Source organism: Myotis davidii, unplaced genomic scaffold (genome assembly GCF_000327345.1).
Source record: "Myotis davidii unplaced genomic scaffold, ASM32734v1 scaffold2364, whole genome shotgun sequence".
NCBI classification, from domain to species: Eukaryota; Metazoa; Chordata; class Mammalia; order Chiroptera; family Vespertilionidae; genus Myotis; species Myotis davidii.
In genome coordinates, this window is record NW_006294758.1 from 14976 (window position 1) to 26809 (window position 11834).

The window sequence follows — 11834 nt, forward strand, 5'->3', positions numbered from 1 at the left end:
ATAAATAAATAAGAAAACATATCTAACATCTTTTCTAGTCACAATGCTATAAAACTAGAAATCAATTACATAGAAAAACAGGAAAATTAATAATTATGTAAAGATTAAACATTAACCTTAAATAGCTAATAGTCAAAAAAGAAATCAATAGGTAAATAAAAAATATCTGAGATAATAAAATTGAAAACACAACATGCCAAAATTGGGATAGAGTAAAAAAATTCTAAGAAATAAGTTTGCAGCAATATATGCCTACATTAAGAAAAAAATCTCTAATAAACAAACTTTATACACCAAGAACCTAGAAAAGGAAGGACAAAGCCAAAAGTTATTATAAAGAAGGAAATAATAATAATCAGAACAAAAACAAATAAAAGATAAAAAAGACAATATAATATTGATAAAAGAGAGCTGTTGTTTGAAAGATAAATAAAATAAACAAAATAAACCTTTAGAGGACTCAAATAAAATTATAAATGAAAGAAAAAAAAACCATTACAACTGATACCACAGAAATACAAAGAATCAAAAGACTTGATGAGCAATTATACACCAACAAATTGGGCAACCTAGAGGAAATGGATAAATTCTTAGAAACATACAACCTACATAAATGAATCATGAATAAATAGAAAATCTGAAAAGAACAATAAGAAGAAATAGGATGGGATTACTAAAAAAAGATAATACAGTACCAGATGGTTTCAGAGGTGAATTGTACCAAACATCAAAAAAAGAATTTATGCCAATACTCAAAGTCTTCCAAAAAAGTATAAGAGGAGAAAACAAACTCCATTCATGATAAATCTCAACAATCTGTATAGAGAGATAGCATACGTCAACATGAAAAACCTAAAATATGACAGGCCCACAGCTAACATCACACTCAACAGTGAAAAGCTGATTTTTTTTCTCTTAGCTCAAGAACAAGGATGCCCAATTTTATTTAACACAGTAATGGAAGTCCTAACCAGAGAAATTAGGAAAGAAAAAAAAAATTAAAAGCATCCAAATCAGAGGAGAAGCAGCAAAATTGTCTCTATTTATTGGTGACATTATATTAGACAAGAGGGTGGTGGTGGTGGTGGTGTCCCTCAGCCTGGCCTGCGCCCTCTCACAGTCTGGGAGCCCTTGGGGGATGTCCACCACCACCACTGCTCTCGCCAGCTGTGAGCCTGGCTTTTGGCTGAGAGGCGCTCCTCCTGTGGGAGCACACTGACCACCAGGGGCCAGCTCCTGTGTTGAGCGTCTGCCCCCTGGTGGTCAGTGCATGTCATAACAACTATTTGTTCTGCTGTTGGGCCGAAACTGGCTCTCTGATATCCCCCGAGGGGTCCCAGATTGTGAGAGGGTGCAGGCCAGGCCAAGGGACCCCACTGGTGCACAGTCAGGGCTGGGGAGGGATACAGGAGGTTGGCCAGCCAGAGAGGGACCACAGGAGGGCTCCAGGGCGTGTCCCGCTCATCTTGCTCAGCCCCGATGGGCCAGACCCCAGAAGCAAGCTAACCTACCAGTTCGAGCATCTGCCCCCTGGTGGTCAGTGCATGTTATAGCAAGCAGATGAGCAACCTTAGCATATCATTAGCATATTATGCTTTGACTGGTTGAATGGCTGACCAGACAACTGGACACTTAGCTTATTAGGCTTTTATTATATAGGATAAAGAAAACCCTAAAGTCCACTAAAAGACTATTAGAATTAATAAACAAAATCAGTAAGTTGTAGGATTCAAAATCAATATAAAAATCAGTTATGTTTTATACATTGACAACAAGCTATCAGAGAGAGAAATCAAGAACAATCACAAACAATAGCATCAAAAATAATAAAATGCTAAGAATAATTTTAATGAAGGAGGTGAAAGATCTGTACACTGAAAATTATAAGAAATTGAGGAATAAAATTAAATTGAAAAAGACACAAGCAAATAAAAAGATATTAAAAGAAAATGTTATATATGCGCTCAATGGAATGTTAGTTGGCCATAAAGATGAAATACTGCCTTTGGTGACAACATGAATGGATCTTGAGAGTATTATCTAAATGAAATAAGTCAGATGGAAAAGGACAATAAAATTATGGTTTCAAAAAAAATTATGGTTTCACTCACCTGTGGCATATAAAACAAAATGTAACAAATGAACTAACAAAACCAAAACCAAACCGAATGTATAGATACAGAAAACATGATGATGGGTGCCAGGGAGTAAAGGGGATGAGGAGACCATGAATTGGTTAAAAGGGATTAAATATATGGTAAAGGAAGAAAATGAGAATTTTGGTTGTGAATACACAATAGAGTCTACAGATATCAAGTTATACTGTTGTACAAATGAAATGTATATAATGTTATTAACCAATGGTACTTCAATCAACTTAAATTTTAAAGGTGAAAGATACTTGGTGCCCATGTATTTGGAGAATATTGTTAACATGTCCATACTACCCTAAGCAATCTACAGATCGAGTGCAATCCTTATCCAAATCCCAATGTCATTTTTTTCAGAGAAATAGAACAGACAATTCTAAAATTTAAGTTGAAAACAAAAACATGAAAGGCCCTGTATAGCCAAACCAATCTTGAGAAAGAAAAAATGCTAGAGGCATCATACTTCTGGATTTCAAACTTTAGTAATCAACACATTATAATATTGGCAGAAAAGCAGATACATATTACAATAGAACAGAATAGAAAGCACAGAGGAAAAACCTATGCACACTGAGTGGGGCAAAAGTAGGTTTACAGTTGTGAGTATGCAACACAAGAGTTTATTCTTGTATCAATATTTATTAATTATTGTATTATTTTCCATACAAACAATAGTAAATCTAATTTGACCCACTCTGTATTTGGTCAACAGATTTTATTTCTTTTTTAAAATATATTTTTATTGATTTCAGAAAGGAAAGGAGAGGGAGAGTTAGAAACATCCATGATGAGAATAATTGATAGGCTGCCTCTTGCACACCCACTTCTGGGGATCGAGCTGCAACCTGGGCACGTGCTCTGATGGGGAATCCAACTGACCTCCTGAGGTTGATGCTCAGCCACTGAGACACACCAGCCTGGCTCACTGAGGATTTATATATTTCTGCTCATCAGGAATATTGGCCTGCAATTTTCTTTACTGTGGTGTCCTTTTCTGATTTTGCCATAATTTAGGTTAATAAATGCTGGACTCATAAAATGAGTTTGGAAGTATTCCTTCTTCTTTTTTTTAAAGAAGAGTTTAAGGATTGATATTAGTGATTATTTAAATGTTTGGTTGACTTAACTAGTGAAGCCATATGGTCTTAGACTTTCATTGGGAGGTTTTTGATTCCTGATTCAATCTCTCTAGTACTGATCAGTCTATTCAGATTTTCTATTTCTTTGAAAAACTAGCAATTTTCCATGTCTTCTAGGTTATCCAATTTGTTGGGACATAATTTGTTTATAGTAGTCTTTTATGATCCTTTGTATTTCTGTGGTATCACTTTGGTTTTTGAGTTCTCTGAGTCTAAAGATTGGTCAATTTTAGCTTTTCAAAAACACAGCTCTTATTTCATTGACCTTTTCTATTGTTTTGTTTTGTTTTTTTAGTCTCTATTTTTAATTTCTCTTTTGATTTCTTTCTTGATCCATTGGTTGTTTGATACATGATCTTTAATCTCCACATAGTTGTGAATTTTCCAGTTTTCTTGTAGTTGATTTCTAGTTTCATACTATTGGAAAAGTTGTTATTAAAACTGCCTGCCAGCTGTCAGAGGGGAAAGGGTTTGGGGGCGGGGGAGGGGCGCTGGATGGAAAAGTTGAAGGGATTAAGAAAAAAAAAAAAAAACCTCATAGACACAGAAAACAGTATGGTGGTTACCAGAGGGAAAAGGGGGTGGGGGACAGAAAAACTAAAATAAATGAATAAGTAAAAATTTATTAAGACACATTTTGTGGTGTAGCATGGTCTGTCCTGTAGACTTTTTCATGTGTGCTTGAGAAGAATGTGTATTATGTTCTTTTGGATGGAATGTGCTGTATATGTCAAGTCCACCTGGTCTAACAAGTTGTTTAAGGCCACTGTTTACAGTAGCACTGACTGAGAACACTGTTAAGTCGTGAACATTAACTGGAGAACAGTCGGTTTGGAAAGTGCACTCCGTGGGGCTCCTGCCTCTGTTCGCGGCCTACTGTGTAATCTTGGCCAAACCATAACCCTTCCTGGCCTGGGCTGACCCATCTGTTAACATTGCAGGATTTCCCTCTTTTTAAAATTACATAAATTAGAGCTAGTTTATAACTTAGGTTACCTGTGACAGATGGCATATTTAAGGAATTATTTTTTAAAAAAATTTTTTCATTACCCTTTCCAAGGAGACCTGAACAGGAGTTTGTACACTACACACTCAACAGCAAGCATGCAGAGCGGCCCTGTTTTGCTGCCACCACAGCTGTGAAGAGGAAAGTCTGGTATAGAAAATGAATTTTGTTTCTGTCGCTCTATATGGAACAAATGCTAGGCCAGCTTTTAAAAACTCTGAGTTAAGGTAAACAAAACAGGAAATTGTATGAGCCTCATCAAGACTCCATTGGTGTATCTGAGCTCCTGCTCCCAAAGGGCCACTCATAAATGAATTGCTTAAATTACCAAGAACAAGCCCTTCTCCTCTTCCAAATGCTTTATTTACTGAGGAGACTGTGCTTATATCCCAGACCCGGAGCCCTTCTTCCTGACCTCCAAAGGCATAAATAAATGGCAAGTCAGGGCAACAGGCAGTTGTCCTGCACTGAACCAGACTTGGCCTTTCTCCCAATAGGTCCCAGGTCTTCACCTATTTACCTGCTGACGTGGTCACAAGACAATCCTTGATTTGACTGCTGAGATCAAGACCAGAGATTTCATCATTGTGTTCATTAAGTGTAAAAATTGACTCATCTGAACGTGCAACCAAATTATACACAAAGCAGTCATCTGTACTGGCCAAAAAATGACAAGGTGCAAAGTGATTCCCAGTCCCTCTCTCAGTCCACCTCCTGAATCGCCACACTCGAAGGCTTTCATCTGGACTTCGGCAATCATACAAAGCCACTGACTTATCATATGACCCAGAAATCAGAGTCTAGGCTTCAAATGGATGAAACTGTAGAGCCTGAACCTTGTCTGTGTGCACAGCAAAGCCAGCTGCTGGTTTCCCCAAGGACACATCCCACAGAATCAGTGCTGTCAGCTGATGTAATTGCCAGCACCTTTCTGATCAGCTTATTCCACGAATCGTCCAGGACAGCAACGGTATACCCTTCTGCTGAGGCACTTCAAAAAAATAAAAATTGGGCAAAGGACCTGAATAAACATCTTTCTAATGAAGACATACAAATGGCCAACAACCACATGAAAATAAGGTGCTCAACGTTGCTAATCATCACTAATTATAAAACCACAGTGAGATTCCCCTCACAGCTGATAAAATATCTATTACCAAATGGACGAGAGCTAACAAATATTGGTAAGAATGTGGAGCAGAGGGAAGCATTGTGCACTGTGGATGGTAATGTGAACTGATCTGCAATATGAAGTTTCCTCAAAAAAATTAAAAACAGAACTATGCACTTATGACTCAGTAATCCTACTTCTGGGAAAGATCCAAATGAAACAAAACCATTAAATGGAAGAGATTTTTGTATGCTCATGTTCATTACATCATAATTTACAATAGCCAAGGTATGGAAACATCCTATGTTTCTGTTGATGAGTAAATGGATAAAAAATGAATGCATGTATAAGTACATACATATATATGAAATGAATTTCATATATAAAATGAATACATATATAGTATATAAAAAATGAAATATTTTTCAGTCATGAGAAAGAAGAAAATCCTGCCATTTTTAACAACATGGATGAAACTGGAGGGCTTTACGTTAAGTGAAGTAAGTCAGAGAGGGAAACAGAAATAACTGCATAGTATCACTTATAAGTGAAGAAAAATTGACTCTTGATAATAGAAATAGAATAGAAAAGTAGTTGTGAGGGGTTTGGGATGGGAGGAATAGGGAGAGATTGGTAAAGGGTACAACTTTCAGTTATAACAAGATGAATGAGTTTTGAGGATCTAATGTTTAACATGGTGACTGTAGATGATAACACTATTGCATAATTGAAATTTGCTAAGAGAGTATAAATTAAATATTTCTCACACAGAGAAAAGGTAAACATGTGAGGTGATGAATGTGTTAATTAACCCTGTGGAGGGGAATCCTTTCACACTGTATATGTATTTTGAATCTTTACATTGTACATTTTAAACTGATAAGAATAGATACTACACTTGATCTTAGCCAAAAGGCCGAGAAGCGATACATTGTACATTTTAAATATCTTACAATTTTATTCAACAATGTACCTCAATAAAGCTGAAAAATTGTGTTAATGAATCTTCTAAAAGGCCTTATCATATTTTTCCATTTCTTCCTCTTAAAAAACTTTTACTCTGCTGATTGAATATCATGAACAGCTTTTCCAGATCCCTCCCTATTCATTCATTATAATACTGCTCTTAGATGTAAATTATAAATATAGCTGATATGCAAAGTATGCATTCAGAGTTTGCATTTATTTCTTTAGTGTAATGTTGCCAGGAAGAATAAAGTGGTTTTTTTTACTCTGTTACCAGATACTGCAGGCAACCTTAGTTTGATTCAATAAGAAATGTGAATTAAAGAGTTATCTAGCTGCCAGCTTATAGAGCACACTATAGCGTGTATGGATAATGAATTATAATGTACACCTGAAACTTATACAGTTTTATTAACTAATGTTACCTCAATTTAAAAACAAAGGCTATGAAGAATTTTGTTACTGCATTAGTGATCTGTAATACTTTAAAGCATGGAATGCTTCAAGTTAAAACACTTTGGGAAATGTCTTTTTGAGAATTATAATAATCACTCTACCAGTCAATGATCTATTAGTGTTCTCTCACTCTGTTATGTTATTCTAGCATATAAATCTGATCTTGTTAACCTCCTACACAATATTTTTTCATGAACCCTCTCCCCCTCAGCGCCGCCCCGCGCCCCCCCATGATGGGGCAATCTCTAAATTGATTACCTGAAAGGCACTGCCCTTCATGATCTGGCTGCTCCCCCTTTCGTACTTTATGCTCTTCCTCCTACTCTTTTTACTTTGAGTTTCAACAATACTCAACTACTTGCCAGGTTTGTCCATACATTGGTACATATTGTCTAAATGACACACTTCTATTTACCAATTTAGGTGATCATAAATACTTCCCTAAACTCAACATTGCCCCTCTCTTACCTCCTTCTCTTCTCTTCCCTCAGTACGTTGCACAATATGTCTGAACTAGCAAATGCCTATTTGTTCACAGAATACATATGCGTTGAGTGCCCCCTAATGTGACAAGCATCTGCATGTGTGAAGGTCTTTTCTTGCCACCCGCCCCCCAGGAACTCCAGAAGAGTTCAGTTGAGAAAAGAGTTCTCAACTCTGTCCAAAACCCGGATGCTCCATGTCTCGTCTCCACTCCTTGTCTTCCAGGATTATATTGATGTTCTGTTCTGTTCTCTCCTGAGACTTTTCAGCTTTGTTCCATTTAGTTCCAGCTTGAGCTTTGGATTCTTTCTAATTCCCCTCTTTGGAAATTAGAAACTCACACAGTAACACATAATCTAGATTCTTGAATCCCAGCCTAGAGAAAGCACTAGAGGCTTCAAAAACAAAAAAAGAAAGAAAAAATAGCAGAGTCTTCTATAGGCACTTTTTTGGACATTATTTTCTTTCTGTAATCCATTTTGAAGGGAGGAATTATGTTTATGCCTGGCATAAAAAATACTGTACATCAAGCATGTCAAACTCATGACCCACAGTGAATACTTTTTTTTTTTTAAAGTAGATTTTATTGATTATTTTACAGAGAGAAAGGGAGAGGGATAGAGAGTTAGAAACATCCATGAGAGAGAAACATTTATCAGCTGCCACCTGCACACTCCCTACTGGGGATGTGCCCGCAACCAAGGTACATGCCCTTGACCAGAATCAAACCTGGGACCCTTCAGTCCGCAGGCCGACACTCTATCCACTTAGCCAAACTGGTTAGGGCATCACAGTGAATACTTTTGCAGCCCAACCAATATAACGGTATGTAAGAAACTTTTTAATAAAAATTTTGTTACTTAATGTTTACAATATCCTGTTATACATAATTATTAATAACAAACTACGATGTTTGCTAGTCGCTGATTACTATAATCGTGTTGCATTCATTTCCCTTATGCACCTTACACCCAGGTGCACCATTTCTCCCCACTAATACTAGCAGCGAATATTTTAGCAGCCGATGGCCACACCATTAGTCTTGGACTGACTTGTTCGGTGTGCACAATAGGAAATACATCGCTTTCGGAGAGCAAGAAAAATAGGTTTACTTGTGTTACGCTTATTAATTTATGCAGTTATTCAGTGTCTGGTAAGTTAATGTTCAAGAAAAATTAATTTTTATTAAAATGTTCTATTATTTTTTGTTAATACTCACTTATTTCGGCCCTTTGTATTCAGCATGTCTCTATTGAAATAAACCTACGTTTCTATGAAAATGGAAGGTTTTGTTTTTTTCTGGCCCACATCAACTTAAACCTTCTTTATGTGGCCCACGTTACCCTTTGAGTTTGACATGCCTGCTGTACATATGTAAAACTAATTAAATGAGTGAACAAATAATTTGTTATTGCTACCTTGCTCACTACAGGGTGATTTTTGACAATGATATTCAACTCAATTTTCCCTCAAGTCGTTATGGTCTAGCAGAGTGCTTTTTAAATTGCACTCTGAGGAGTCCTCAGGGGGTGATGGAAGTATGCTGGGGGCAGTGGGTGAGAGACAGGAAGGGCCAAGCCGGCAGGGCTCCAGGCTGCAGAGAAAGGTCCCTAGTGTGCATTTTCTGCATTGGACTTCTTCCAAATATTTCAGCTGAATAAATGTTTCCAAGACTCCAAAATTTAAAAAAGAAAAACCCACATACACCAAAACTACTGATGCAAAGCTAAACAAGGGAGTGGCACCGGGTAACTTCCCATAGCACTTAAACCTGTTTCAATTGTACTTCAATACACTTCCTAAAACTTGTCTAAGTATGATACAACATTTTCCAAGAAGACAAAGCATTACAGGCTTGGCAAAGTTGCTTCTACATCTTTAATGATGACAGACTCCCCATGGGCAAATTTGCATAACAAAAAGATTTATTTACCAGGCATCCCTTCACAGAGGAAATTCAATGATTTAATAATTCCATACCACTTTAACTCCTTGGCACCTAGAACTTGAAGTGTCTCCTGCCAGGAAGACAATTGCCAACAACAATGGACACCTTGGAAAGTGCTAATGCAAAAGGATTAGTAAGCTAGTGCAGACAAAATGAATTATGCTTAGCACTTACGGGTTTTCTGCGGGCAGTAGTAGGATAAATGAGGTATTATTAGTACTATACATTTTGTGCCAGAGGCAATATCTAGCACTCCAGTGCTTTATACTACTTGATATGCCAGTCTTCACAGTCCGTTCTTCCAAGCTGATGCTGACAGAGCAAAGTAACACACTGAGAGAAAATCCTTTAAGTTCCTGTGTTCCTTGAAACAAAGAAAGATAAAAAAGAATCAAATAGAAATATACTTTGGATTAATTTTTTTTACATAACTCCTATGGCTATTAATCACACCAAAAAATCAAAGGAAGTGGTTAGTCTGTCAGAAAGAACTTAGGTATTTCAAAGGTACTTTTGATTTTACTTTATTCTTTTTTGCTTCTCATCACTGATAATCCACATATTGGAAACAAAGAGGGGGCCTCTTGGGATTTAAGGGAGTGATTTCATTGATGGTGTCAATATCTATAGCAGAGACAGTTTGCAGTTTTATGATCCTAAAGGATAAGCAGCAAAAGGTCACCTCTGCTCCTTCTAAATAGATGGTGTGTTGACAGAAATGAACATGATTTGCCAACATTAGCACAGAAAGAATGTCCCCCTTCAGCTCTCAGCACAGACAAGGAGCTTTAGAACGAGAACATCACATGTTTATGACAGTTATGCTTTGGTCCAATGAGACCTAAATTGATATGTCATACACTTTGCCTTTATTAATGCGTGTTATCACTCAGCTTCTTGTCCAGAAGTCACACCATCCTCCACTTTTTAAACTAGGCACAGTAGACTAGACACGCATTTCATTAGTTTGAGAAATGTATTTGCCAGTAAATGTTTTTGTTGTTGATAATCTTCACCTGAGGATATTTTTTTATTGATTTTTGGAGAGAGTGGAAGGGAGGGGGAGAGAGAGAAACATTGATGTGAGAGAGACACATCGATTGGTTGTCTTCTGCATGCACCTTGACCAGGGCCAAGGATAGAGCCTGCAACTAGGTAAGTGCCCTTGACTGGAATTAAACCCGGGACCCTTCAGTCTGCAGGCCAACGCTCTATTGACTGAGCCAAACAGGCTAGGGCAGTAAATGTTTTTTATGCAAGAAAATAGGCACCCCAACTATTTGAACATTAGCCTATTGTAAACAGTACAAAGTATTTAAAAATTACCTCTGTCTTCAGGAGTACAGCATCTGCTAAAGCATTATTTTTAAAGTTGTGGCAGCAGAAAATAAAATATTACAGAATCAAGGTTTCACTTTCCCTTGGTATCTCTCAAGGTGTGATGTAAGCCTGCATGCAAAATAAAGGAAGGCATTGCTATTGGGCAACTGCAACAATAAAGGAATTTATTTATTTTTGCATCTATTTAGCTATTCATTCAGCACATAAACAGTCTACTAAGGGATAGCTAACTGTATTAGGTGCTAAAGACCCAAACAAACAAATCACAGTTTCTGCACTTGAGAGGATGACAGTATTATGGGATAGATGCATGGAAAATAACATGAGTAACAAAACGATCACAGAAGCTAGGACAGACGTGAACACTGGGTGCTATGGCTGCAGAAGCTAGAAGATAAGCTGGTGAGTTCTTCAGTGATATCCGTGCCCTAATGTTTCCAGTAGAATTTGAGAAGACTTGTGTTGGCTTCATGATCCCCTGCTAGAATTCAGAGCCCACCCGGCATCTGACCATTCTTCAGCCACAAACATTTTGTCCAAGACGCGTCATTCTGGCTGCCAACTGCCTGGAGAAACTGCATACTTGGGAAATTTATCTATTCAGCTTCCTTTATATTGGAGAGAATTTAAAAATTTCTCTAAAATCACACCCTCTTTTGTTACAGCTTTACAGAGCTTCCCTCACTTCTCCTTGTGTAGATACAATTTCTGTTTCCGCCATCAAAATTGGAGTCCTCATTTAAACTGACACTTGCAGCTCTACCACTTGCCTGCATTCTTCACACTCCTGATTCACGTGTCCGCTCATTAGAATGAAAAGTGCACCAGTCCTGCACAAACTCAGAGCCTTCTTCTCAACCATGGACATGTCAGCATCAAAAGTTAGCTGTGTTTCAAGAACCAGTGATTTCCAGCTCCTATTTTAAGATATTGTAACAATAATAACCATTCTTGAAATATACTATAGGGTAGTTGTCATGCTAGTAGAACACTGTTATCAGAGACAAAACTTGCAAGAAAAATGTTTTGAGTTTTAATCACTTCACTTTGAAAGCATTCAGATGTTTAAAAAAAGCAAGGTTTGTCTCTTAGAACTTTCCTCTCTTACGGTGAATTTGACTCTTTCAATCCCAGGAAATGCCAGCTCTCCCTTGGAGAGCATTTGTCATCACTTTCTTATTATCAAGCATCCCAGAACACAATCCCATACTGATTTGCTTCCTCTATATCTCAT

At 37.3% G+C, this 11834-nt stretch overlaps 1 pseudogene; it reads right to left on the bottom strand.

Annotated features, from left to right (window-relative positions):
• Window positions 1-4553: 4553 nt before the first annotated feature.
• LOC107184015 lies at window positions 4554-11376 on the bottom strand (annotated as a pseudogene).
• Window positions 11377-11834: the final 458 nt, after the last annotated feature.